Source organism: Muscardinus avellanarius (genome assembly GCF_963383645.1).
Source record: "Muscardinus avellanarius genome assembly, chromosome: 15".
NCBI lineage: Eukaryota > Metazoa > Chordata > Mammalia > Rodentia > Gliridae > Muscardinus > Muscardinus avellanarius.
Genome location: NC_137801.1, coordinates 69,025,516 through 69,037,998, shown reverse-complemented (window position 1 = coordinate 69,037,998; position 12,483 = coordinate 69,025,516).

Below are 12,483 nucleotides of genomic sequence, written 5' to 3'. Positions count from 1 at the left end.
AATATCATAACTGACTTGGTTATCAATGCACAGGTGAATTACTGTTCCTTTAGTTAGCTCTAGGATCTACACGTTTCTCAGGAATTTGGGAGAATCAGGGCTGGGAAAGAGAGCTGGTTTGTGGACTAGAGGCTGAAGCACTTCAGCGCCAGGCTCTTATAGTAAAGTTATCTTTTACTTTTCCTTCCTGTCTCCTTTCTACCTACTTATTTCTTCTATCCTACATCAAAAGAGTTCAGGGCCCTAAGAAATGGTTGTTAGCTCTATGCCTTGCAGAAGGCTGGGGATGGTTTTGATGGCTGTCAGCATGGAGCTTGGCAGTAGGAATCCTTGTTTCTCTCGTAGGGCGGCAGCTCTGTAGTGTGGAAGGTAATAGGAACCCTGGTGGCCTGGGCCAAGATTCTTAAGGGGAAGAATCCCAACCCACATGACTAAAACTAGTGGACCAGTTCTCAAGTTCTCAAGGAAACTTCTCTGGCCTCACTGATTATGATAGCTGCCAAAGCACCATAACCAAGCTGTAATTAGAACTGACCTGCCCAGAAGTTCAGGCCTACTTTCTCCTGCAGAGTTAGGGGAAGGAAACAGTTGTAAGGAAAAATGGGGAAGAAGCTGGGAGAGGCTGGGAGACCTAGTTGACAAGTCTGAATGAAGGAGGAAGGGAAAGAGGGAAGATTGACTGAAAACATCATAGAGTGCAGGGGAATTGTTTTGCATTCAAAATCATTAGAAATAAATCTCAGAATAATTAGAAATCTAGATAACTAGAAATAAATTAGGCTGAGACAGGAAGATCTCAGGGTTGAGGTCAGTCACAGTATCTTAGGTCCTCAGTAACTTAGTGAGGCCACAGTTTCAAAATAAAAAAAATAAGGCTAGGGGGTACAGCTCAGAGGTAGAATGCCCCTGGATTCAATCCCTGGTATTACAAAAATAAATAAGTAAATAAATAGAAGGTAAAATGGAGAAAATAGGAGACCAGTAGAGGGGGTGTGCAACTCATCATTTTTATCATTTATCTCTATTTCCACCTTGCCATAAATTATATTATGGATTCAGATTGTTTGCAATCTGGGACAAACATCCACCCTAATATATATCACACTCTACATGGATTCACTTAATTCTAACAACCTGATGAGAGAGAAACCATGATCACATCCTCAAATGAGGAACATTATTATCCTCATTTACAAATGAGAAAACAGGCATGGGGAGGTATTTAAACAGCTCAAGATCTCATAGTGAATTGCAGTTAGAAATGAATCCGTCTATCAAATCCAAATCCTGGCTCTCCCAAAATCCTTGTACAAATATCTTTGTACATTTGTTCAATTATTTATTTAGGTTACATTATTAGAAGTGGGCGCATTCAGTCAAGAAGGTTAATTTTAACATCTAATCTGTGGATGGTGATGCATGCTTGAAATCTCAGTACTTGGGAGACTGAGACAGGAGGATTACAGGTTCTGGTCAACCTCAGCTACTCAGTGAGGCCCTCCACAACTTAATGAGACGCTGTTTCAAAATAAAAAATAAAAATTAGGGCTGGAGGTGTAGCTCTGAGGTAGAATGTCCCTGGGTTACATCCCCAATACTGCAAAAAAAAAAAAAATACCATTATGTAAACTTTGTTATTTTACATTTCCATCATAAAGGCATAGTGAGAATGCTTGTATTCCCACATGATTCATAACACTAATTAGTAGCAAAACAAAACAAAACAACTTTCCCCCAACCTAACCAACGAGCTACAGCTCACCGCCATTGTTTAAACCAACAGCCTAGTGCTCCCAAGCTTGCCGAGGCCTCCAGATCCTTTGCGCAGTCCCCCGTTCCGCCGGCAGAGGACGCTCGCCGCGCCGCGCCGCGCCCGTCCACTAGGTCCTAATTGGTTCCCAGGCGCAGTGCGCACGCGCACAGGCCGCGCAAGGTGTCCAGCTTCGTGCCTAATCGAGGTCTTGTCGGCCGCAGTCAGCGCGCACTTCTCAGCCAGGGCGGGACTGCGGGACGCCTAGCGTGTTCCCTGGACCCAGGGCGCCCCTGGGCTGCAGGGGCGAGGGGTTCTGGAGGGGTGCGGAGGGGCCTGGCGGCGCGTCGGACAGCCCTGGAGGGCGGGGCCGCAGGTCCTGGGCGTCGGTCGCGGTGGGTGCCGAGCCGGGCGCCGAGCCCCGGGCAGGACAGGTACGGGGGCGCAGCCTGCGGGCCAGCTGTCACCCCGCCGCCCCATGTGCTCCGGAGGGTCCCGGCGGGGCGCGGCGCTGGCCGTGCGGGGCGGGGCGGGGCGGGGCCGGCGGGGGGGCCGCGGCGGGGCTGGCGCCCGCGGAGCCGGGGTGTCCGACCCGCCGGTGCTCGCCGGGCTCCGGGCGGCGGCTCCCAGAGTTCCTCTACCACGGCAGGGGTCCCCTCTTTCCTCCCCGCGAGCGTCTGGGGCATCCCCGAACTCGAACCGAGCCACAGGTCTTCTGTGGATCCATAGTTAAGAAATTTGTGTCAAACGAGAAAACAAGCAAACAGACGACTCATGCCTAGGGGTCTGCTTATGGGGGGTGGTGGTGGTGGTGTGGTTGTGTGTGTGTGTGTGTGTGTGTGTGTACACTCACTCCCTCTCGGGGGTCCGCCTTGGCTGGCAGGAAGATTCTTGAGAAGTCATCTTGCACATCCCTCTTGACTTCAGGCAGAACCACAGCTAAATCACACAGACGAGAAACGACTGTTTTTAAAGAGGCAGAGATTTAGAAACCCCCCCCCCCCCCTGTTTATTGCAGGGAGGAGAGCAGCAAGCTCTTATTGACCATTTGCTCCTCTGGTATACTTAAAGTACCAAGAGTCAAAGAGCTACGTGACATTCTTTGCCTAGTGCACTGCCAGCTTGGGCTGTGTGATGTTAAAAGGCTTAATGCTGATTTTATTTTTTTAAAGGCATTTTGTGCTCATGTCAGAGCCTTCAGTAGGCTAATGACTTTTATTATGAATCTCCAAGTGGGGGTGTGTATAGAGTTTCCCAAAGTTTACTGGTAAATACTGTGTGTCTTGGGTGTGCCTCTGTTTAACATCTGGTACAGTTTGGGAAATTCAGGTCCAGGTGTAGAAACTCACTGTTCGGATGGAGCAGTGAAAGTTAATGCTTTTTGAACTTTAATGGGGTCTTGTTGAAATACAGATTTGATTGGTTCTGCAGTTTTAAGAGGTTCCTAGCTGATACTAATGTTGCTTGCCCATGGACCACAGTCTTAAGTAGCAAGTGTGTAGATCACTGGATTGAAAGAGACCATGTTCTGCTCTCTGCCCTCCAGAACACACTGTGTAAGCTTTAAAATCGGAGTTTGAACTAAGAGATCTCTAAGGCCTCCTTTAGATCCAAAATACTGTGAGCCTAGTCTGGTTACCCCTGTTACAGTGAATTTCATGTAAAGTATTTTTGTCAGTTTGGCAAATCTTGCAATTTGGCTTGAACATTTCTAGTAATGGGAAATTAATTAGAAATAAAGCATCCAATTTTATTTTTAGGCCAGCACAATGAAGATAACCCTTCAGAGTGCCGGCATACATCTCAGCAACTTCCATCTTGTTGGTTCTAGGTTATCTCTTCGAATCAAACAGAAAAACAATTTCTCTGTAAAGTTGACCCTTAAAGCTATTAAATGAGAGAGATTCCTGCCGGGCGTGGTGGCGCACGCTTGTAATCCCCGCGCTTGGGAGGCAGAGACAGGAGGATCGTGCAGGTTCGAAGCCAACCGCGCGCGCTGGCTTAGGAGACCCTGTTTCCAAATAAAAAATATAAAAATAGGTCTGGGAGTATAGCCCGGAGGTAGAAGGGCTTCCAGGAACCCCAGTACCACACACACACACACAAAAAAAAAATGATAGTGATTCCTACTTTTTTCCCTTCAAACTGAACTGTCCTTAATTCTTCCATCATAATTCTTTCTTAGATTTGTCCTTGTTCTGCATGTAATAGGGCTTTAATTGGACTTTGAAGGATGGGTGTGGCTTACAAACTAGAGAAAGCAACACAGCTGCCTGGTGCAGAGAGAGGTGGTAATGCAGATGTCACACCCAGGATTACTTGATTGAAGCAAGAAGTGGAGTGTGAGTGAAAGATGTGCAGATGAATATATGGAGAAAGCAGTATGTTAGAGGATGTTTTACTGTGGTATATAAGGTGCTTGGAAGCGAGGCAGAGCGGCAGGCTTCACATAGGAAGCAGTAGAGGACTTAGGTTGTTGATAACAATGCTTCGTTTTTATGTATAACACAACAGATTACAGAAATTTTCCTGGGCATGTTCTCATTCGATTTACTAATCATGTGAAGTTGACAGAGCTTTAGGTGAGGCACCAAAAAGGGTAAATGATTTGTCTTAATTTTCAAAGCTACTTTTGCAGCAGACCAAAGTGATTACAGTGGTAATGGAGGAGAAAGGAAGGTTGCAGAAGGTAATATTAAAGAAGAATTGATAAGTTAGGCCTGCCTGGATATGAGGGTACAAAAAAGTTGTTGGGGGAGGGTCTAAATAGTTGGGAGAATCATAACACTATCAGCCACGGCCACTCTAGGTTTTGCTCTACCAGCTTATCATTGCCAGTGGCCTCCTGTAGTTACAAATTGGAAGAGATTATAATAGATGAGTCCCAATTTGCTTGGCCTGCCTGTAGTTATTAGGTAGTTCTGGGAAGACTTAGGGTATCTGACCCATTTAAAAGGAAATGGAAACTGGGTCCTCAGTGTCCCGTGAAGAGATAAGAGATGAGAGACTGTCTTATTTAAATCTTTCTTAGGGTCCTTGCCATCTTGGAGATTGACTTTGGCTTAGTAATATTTTTCTTTTGAAGATAAGGCTGGTACCAGTGCAGCTTGGCTGCTGGGTGATGAGGTATGCCGTCTGACCTTTTCTATCTCTCAGGTGCTTCACGGAAGCAGAGCATGGGTCCTTGCTGCCTTCAAAGCCTTATATCCCAGAAGATTTGCACTTCACATAGAATCCTCTCTCTGGTTCTTTTTAACCTTGAAGCATATGAGATTGAGATTTAGTGTCTTGACCAACTTCCATAGAGTCTGGAACTGTCCTTGCACTTGTAGTTCATTAGACTCCTTTTTTTTTTTTTTTTTTTTTCGGTACTATGGATGGAACCCCGGGGCATTGTACCTCCAAACTACACCCCTAGCCCTATATTTTAGTCTTTTCATTTTTGAAACAGGGTCTCACTGAGTTGTGAAGAGCCTCGCTAAGTAGCTGAGGCAGTCCACGATCCGTGTTCCTCCCGTCTTGGCCTCCCAAATGCTGGGATTATAAGCATGGACCACCATGCATGGCCCTAGCCCTAGCCCTATTTTTATTTTTATTTTTATTTTTTTTTGGCAGGTCTGGGAATGGAACCCAGGGGCATTCGACCTCCAAGCTATAGCCCCTGCCCTATTTTTTATTCTTTATTTTGAAACAGGGTCTCACTAAGTAGCTGAGGCTGTCCGCGAACCACAATCCTCAGGTCTCAGCCTCCTGAATGCTGGAATTACAAGCATGTGCCACTATGCCTGGCTCCCAGCCCTGTTTTTAACTTTATTTTGAAACAGGGTCTCATTGAGTTGCAAAGGACCTCACTAAGTAACTGAGGGTATCCATGAACCGCAATCCTCCTGTCTCAGCCTCTCAAATACCAGGCCGGGCTTATTAGGACTCCTATTTGAAAAGGAAAGAGTTGCATCTACTGGTGTGTGTGTGTGTGTGTGTGTGTGTGTGTGTGTGTGTGTGTGTGTGTAACGAGGGATTGAACCCAGGAACATTCTGCCTCTGAGCTACATCCCCAGCCCTTTTCATTTTTTTGTTTGGAAGTAGTCTTGCAAGGTTGCTGAAAGTATTGGTATGTTGCTGAGGCTGTCCTCTAACTCTGTGATCCTCCTATCTCAGCTTCCCAAATTCTGAAATTACAGGCATACACTACAATCTACCCCCAACCCCACCCCTCTGGTGGTCTTTAAGGGTGGAATTACTCTCTGGGGAAGCCATCAGCCAGTTTATATACCTAGAACCTGGTACAAGCTTGTGAGAAGCACTGTGTTCAGTGCTTCGATACCAATATAAGTATGAGTTTTTGTCCTGGAGGAATTCACGATAGGATAAAGGAGATAGTATTTTAAATAAAATGTGGGCCAGGCGTGGTGGTGCACGCTTGTAATCCCAGCATTCGGGAGGCTGAGACCGGAGGATTGCAGTTCGCAGACAGCCTCAGCTACTTAGTGAGGCCCTCTGCAACTTAGTGAGACCCTGTTTCAAAATAAAGAATAAAAAACAGGGCAGGGGATGTAGCTCGGAGGTCGAATGCCCCTGGGTTTTATCCCCAGACCTGCAAAATAAAATAAAATAAAATGTGGTATTGTAATTGAGTTAATGTCCATGATGTTTTGTAAGGACAGAAGAGGGAATGCCTAACTCATTAACATGGAGAGGTTAGGAGAATCTTAGGGAAAGAGCCGATTATTTAGCTGAATCTTGAAAGTTGAGGAGGGAGGATGGTCCTGGTAATACTTGCAACATTTGCAGAGGCTTAAGGGAAAAGGTCAGTAGATCCAGGTGGCTGGAACATAAGACAACTTTGGGATCAAAGGAAAGGTGATTGATACATCTAGATTCATAGTAAATCCAGTTTTGTTTTGTTTTGGTGGTACTGGAGATTGAAACCAGGGGCATTCTGTCTCTGAGATACACTCCTAGTATTGTTTTGTTTTAATTAATTAATTAATTAATTAATTTAATTTTGGTGGTACTGGGGGTGGAACCCAGGGGTTTTTCTACCTCTGGGCTATACTCCCAGACCTATTTTATACTTTTATTTGGAGACAGGGTCTCACTAAGTTGTTGAGAGCCTCACTCAGTAGCTGAGGCTGGCTTTGAACCTGTGCGATCCTCCTGTCTCAGACTCCCAAGCGCAGGGATTACAAGCATGCGCCACCACGCCCGGCACTAGCACTGTTTTTAAAAAAGTTTTTGATACAGGGTCTCACTAAGTTGCTGGCCATGAACTTGTGATCTTCCTGTCTCAACGTCCCCAGTATTGGGATACAGAATGCACTGCTATACTCAGCTGAATCTAAGTTTTTAATGTCCTGTAGTGCTATGCTAAGAAGATTCAGTTTTGTGCCAGGGAAACCACTGGAGGTTTTTAGGTAGTGACATGATTGTATTTTGGGAAACCAGCTCTAGAAATAGACTAAAGGGAGCCAGGTGTGGTGGCGCACGCTTGTAATCCCAGTACTTAGGAGGCTGAGACAGGAGGATCATAGGTTCGCTGCCAGCCTCAGCTACTTAGTAAGACCCTCTGCAACTTAGACCTAGTTTCAAAATAAAGAATAAAAAATAGGGGTGGGGATGTAGCTTGGAGGTAGAATGCCCCTGGGTTCGATACCTGGTACCACCCCCCCACACACACACTAAAAAAAAAAAAAAAGTAAGAATCTGGAAATATGTTATAGGGCTGAACTGAGGATTAGACCAATGGGGAAGGAAGCAGAGGGGTCAAATCTGAGGGAGACTGCAGAGATAGGACTGACCTGAGTAATAACCCATTGGTTGTTGAGCACAAGAGAGGGCGTTGCTGAGGATGACACAGTTTTCTATTTTGGGTCAGTGGTGTTGCCAGTAGCAAAGAGAGACGATAGGAGAAGAGCCTTTTTGTGTGTGAGGGGGCAGAAATTACCAAGTGCGTTTTGGATCATGTTGAACTTGAGGGGTCTGTGGCCCTCAGCTCATAGGTAGAGATGTGCCTAGGGTCGATAGCTGCAGGAATGAATGCGCTCCCATAGCGAAGCATACAGAAGGCTGGAGATGATGGAGGAGATGAAAGGGATTGGTGCACAAAGTAAGACAGAATATTGCCCGGAAGCTAGGAAAGGAGGCAGTTCCAGGGACGAGATCAGCAGTTTCAGTTGCCGCAGGGAGGCCTAGTGGCAGGAGCTTGAGAAATGCTCCTTGGGGTTGGATAGTTAGGTTGGGTTCACCAGTCTTCGCTTTCAGTGTGAGCAGCTTTAGTGAAGTGGTCCAAACGATTGCAGCGGATTGAGCTGTGGATGGGAACTGAGGAGAGGGAGTGTGTACTCACTCTGAAGAGTCTGGCGGGGAGGGGGAAGAGCAGAGATGGTGGCAGCTTGTGGAGGAGGTAGCAGGGACTAGAGACAGTTTTCTTTTCCTAGAATAGAAGAGTTCTGATCATGGTTTTTTGATGACGTGTAAGAACCAGCAGAGATGGTACAATTAAAGGCACTAAAGAAAAGATGATGGCTAAATTAGGCCCTCAGAGGAGGGTAAAGGGGTTGGCCTGAAAGGACGGGGGACATTATTTCCTTGAAGAAGAATGATGAAAGAAAGGAATTTAAGAAGGAAGAGACAGTGTTGGATGTAGATAAATCTACATTTGCAAAGGAATTCCTACCTAATAGGCTCAGTTTTCTCTTTTAGCATGGTTATTTGTTGAGGGGTGGGGGTGCTGGTGTGAGTTCCATTGGGAATAGGGACTTTAAAGTGATAGAAGCTTCAGACAGCTGTTCAGAGGAGAGAGCAGAGTCCAGATAAGCTCCAGCAGTGTGGAGGGTTCTCAGAACTGAAATTCTACCTTCCCCTGTCTTCCTCAAATAATAATGGCTGTCATATTACCAGGCAAGTGATTTTCAAGCATTCTCATAAGATTTTTGCAATACTGTTAAAAAGGTATTTTTACTATCCCTGCATTACAAAGGGAAGTTGAGGCATGAAAGATTATTTAGGCTCAGTAATATAGAAAATATGTTTGCCAAATAAATCTATCTGTGCAGGAATGGGATTCCTCCTTTTGAGGTATCAAAGAAGGCAGAAATTGAATCCCAACACCCAGTTTCTGGCCCTTGAGGCTGCTAAAGAGGGCTCTTAGCATGCCGGCGTGAGCGTGGTGGTGTGAGGGTGGTGGTGCGTGCATGGGCAGGCAGTTGGGTCACTGCTGCTGTCAGGTTTTGCAAGTATGCAGGAGACCTCGAAAATTCTTGAGTGATTTTCCAGCATTCTGTCTAAAAATACAAGTAACTGATAGTGATTTGTTAGGTATTGCAGGCTGAGACTGTGTCACCTGAGACAGCAAATAAAAAGAGAGAACTTGTCCCTATCTGCATCACCCAGAGAAAGAGAATTTTTTTGCCACTCACTTATGGGACTAGGCAGACCTCTAACCGCATATCACAACATAATGATTACTAACTCACCTTCTGTGTTTTCGTAGTTGGTGTGATAGACAGGAATTTGCAGATAGGTATGCACCTGACAAGTGAAAGGGGAGAATGGTGGAATGGCATGAATGGAAGAGAAACGGACTTACCTTTTCCTGCTACAGCTACTGAAGCATCATTTCTGTGTCCTTCCTTTTGAGGTTGCCATGGATACGCCTTTGCATGGCGATTTGAGGAGATTGATTCCCATTATGATCAAATGATGACGTGTGTTTAAAAAGGGAAAGGACAGAATGATCTGCTTCTGGGGAGTGGCCGGTGCTGCCCAAACAGCAGAGCCCTGCACAGCCAAGGCTGCCGTGGCTTTGTTGGCTGCTTTGGCTTTTGCTGAAGTTGTGAAATGGTGCATCTCTCCCTTTAGAGCGCAGGCTCAGAGTCCCTGTCTTCAGGGTCCTAGTGCCAGGAACTTGCTGGTTGATTTATGGGGGAGGAGACCAGCAGAAACTTCAAAGTGGGACTCCTGCTACCACTAGGAAGGTTGCTGTTTTTGACTACAGGGCTGAGTGCCTCTTGTATTCTTGTGGAACTTCCTTTATAAATTACTGAGGTATAATGTGTAGCTTTCTTCCTGACCCTTGGAGGTAAGCTTGGAAGTCACTGTGTATTTTTTGGGGAAAGGGATACTTTGGGAGTTGGTAGAGTTACATGCAGATCGAGAGTGGGCTACGGACATTTCTGGGGATCATGAGGAACTGGAGAGGTGAAGGAAGTCCATTTAGAGTCTACCCCCTATCTTTAGGAGATCTGTAAGGGCAGATACAGGAGACAGCCTAGGAGCAAAAGGCTCAGTGGTATCTGGAATCCAGTTTCAGCCGCCCACCCTTCATCCTCCTCTGGGAAGCAGACCTTTTCCCTTCCTGACTCCTGAAGGGCTTACTCCACACTTACCTCTTCCTCAGTATGCTTTCAGAAGTTTTCGAGTTTTCCCCTGCTGTCAGGTTGCCTGGGTTTCAGACCAGCTCCTCTAGGAGTGAGTGGGATGAGGGAACAGACAGTTGAGTTAGCCCAGAATCAAGGTAGATGAGGTGAGGAAACGATATCAAGGGATGCTGAGTGCTAGTAAAGGCAAGGCAGAAAGGGTGCAGGCCAGCTGGCTGGTGGCCCAAGCTTGTAACCCTAGCACTTGGGAGGCTGAGACAGGAGGATCACAGTTCATGGTCAGCCTCAGCTACTTAGTGAGACTTGTCTCAAAATAAAGAATAAAAAATAGGGCTGGGGATATAGCTTTGAGGTAGAATGCTTCTGGGTTCAATCCCTGGTAAAACACACACACACACACACACACACACACACACACACACACACACGGTTCAAGCCAGGTAGAAATGGAAAAGAGGCTTTTCCTTCATACTTGTTCCTCTTCTGACAATAAATCGACTTATTTCCCTGTGATTTTCAGAAAAATTTTCCAAGACTGTTAGTAACTTATAGTTTTTTTCTTTTCTTTTCCTTGTCTTTCTTTCTCTCTTTTACTCTTTATCTCTTTCTCTCTTTCTTGTACTGGGGATTGAACGTAGGGGCTTGCTACTTCCAAGCTACACTTCCAGCCCTATTTTTTATTCTTTATTTTGAAACAGGATCTCACTAGGTTGCAGAGGGCCTCACTAAGTAGCTGAGGCTGCCATCCTCCTGTCTCAGCCTCTCAGGTACTGGGATTACAAGTGTGTATCACCACAAGCAGCTCAGGTAGAGATTTTTTTTTTTTTTTTTTTTTTGTGGTACTGGGGGTGGAACCCAGAGGCTTTCTACCTCCAGGCTATACTCCCAGACCTATTTTATATTTTATTTGGAAACAGGGTCTCACTAAGTTGCTGAGAGCCTCACTAAGTAGCTGAGGTTGGCTTCGAACCTGTGCGATCCTCCTGTCTCAGCCTCCTAAGTGCGGGGATTACAAGCGTGTGCCACCACGCTCTGCTCAGGTAGAGATTTTTCACTCCTCTTTTTCCATTTTCTTAAATATTTTAGCAATATTTATTATCATTGAGGAGGAAAATGAATTAGAAATCATGGGAGTATCTGTCTTCTCCCTGGCTGTGGGAACATGTATCTTGGGAGAGTCCTAGGGGACATGGGTTGAAGCCCAGTAATGCTATGGAAGGAACACCTACCTATCCAGCTGCTCGTATGTGCCTCCCTAATGCGCTTTGACTGTGAGACTTGGGCAAGTTGTTTGACTTCACAAACTCAGTTTTGCCACCTATAGAACAGAGGTCACGGAGTCTGTTTTGGCTATATATAATGGGTTCCTTTTGTTTCAAATACCTTGTGTGTGTGTGGTACTGGAGATTGAACCCAGGGACATTCTATCTCTGAGTTATACTTCCAGCTCTATTTATTTTTTATTTTTGAAGCAGGGTCTCATTAAGTTGCAGAGGGCCTAAGTTTTTGAAGCTGGCTGCGAACCTGTAATCCTCCTATATCAGCCTCCCAAAGTACTGGGATTATAAGCATGAATGACCAAGCTCAAATGAAATACTTTATTTTGAGATAATACATTTACATGTAGTTATAAGAAATAATCCAGAGAGATGGTATATATCCTTATTTCCCCTGACGGCTGACATCTTGCAGAGTTATACCACACTATCACAACCAGGCCCTCATGTGGCCCTTTACAGTCACTCCCTAACCCCGCCTCCGCTGTCCCTGGTCTTTAACTACCGGCAGCCTCACAGGTTCATATTTGGAGGAGGCAGTGAAGTCCATGAGTTAGTGTGCACAGGTAAATTTGTCCCAGAGAAGGCCCTAAGAGCAAGACTTATTTTCTCTCACTTAACATGCTCAGTTTCCCTTCTCACTTCCCTAATTTTGTTAGTTTTGTTCACCATTCTTCAATTATTACTCATGTTTGAAATTTCCCCAGTTTATATATTCATTTACCAATTTATGCATTTATTCATCTCTTCTTTCAACGTTTGAATTTCTATGTGTGCAAGTCATCATTAATGTACAGTGGCAATAATGATGAACATGGCATCTACAATTTATTGAGCACGTATTTTGTGCCAATTATTGTGCTAAATGCTGTAACTAAGTATAACATATTCGTTACTACAGCCCTGTGAGGTAGTAGTATTTCCTCCTTTTTTTTGTGGTACTGGGGATAGAACCCAGGGGCATTATACCTCAGAGCTACACCCCCAGCCCTATTTTATTCTTTTGAAGCAGGGTCTCACTGAGTTGCAGAGGACCTCACTGAGTAGCTGAGGCTGGCTATGAACCTGTAATCCTCCT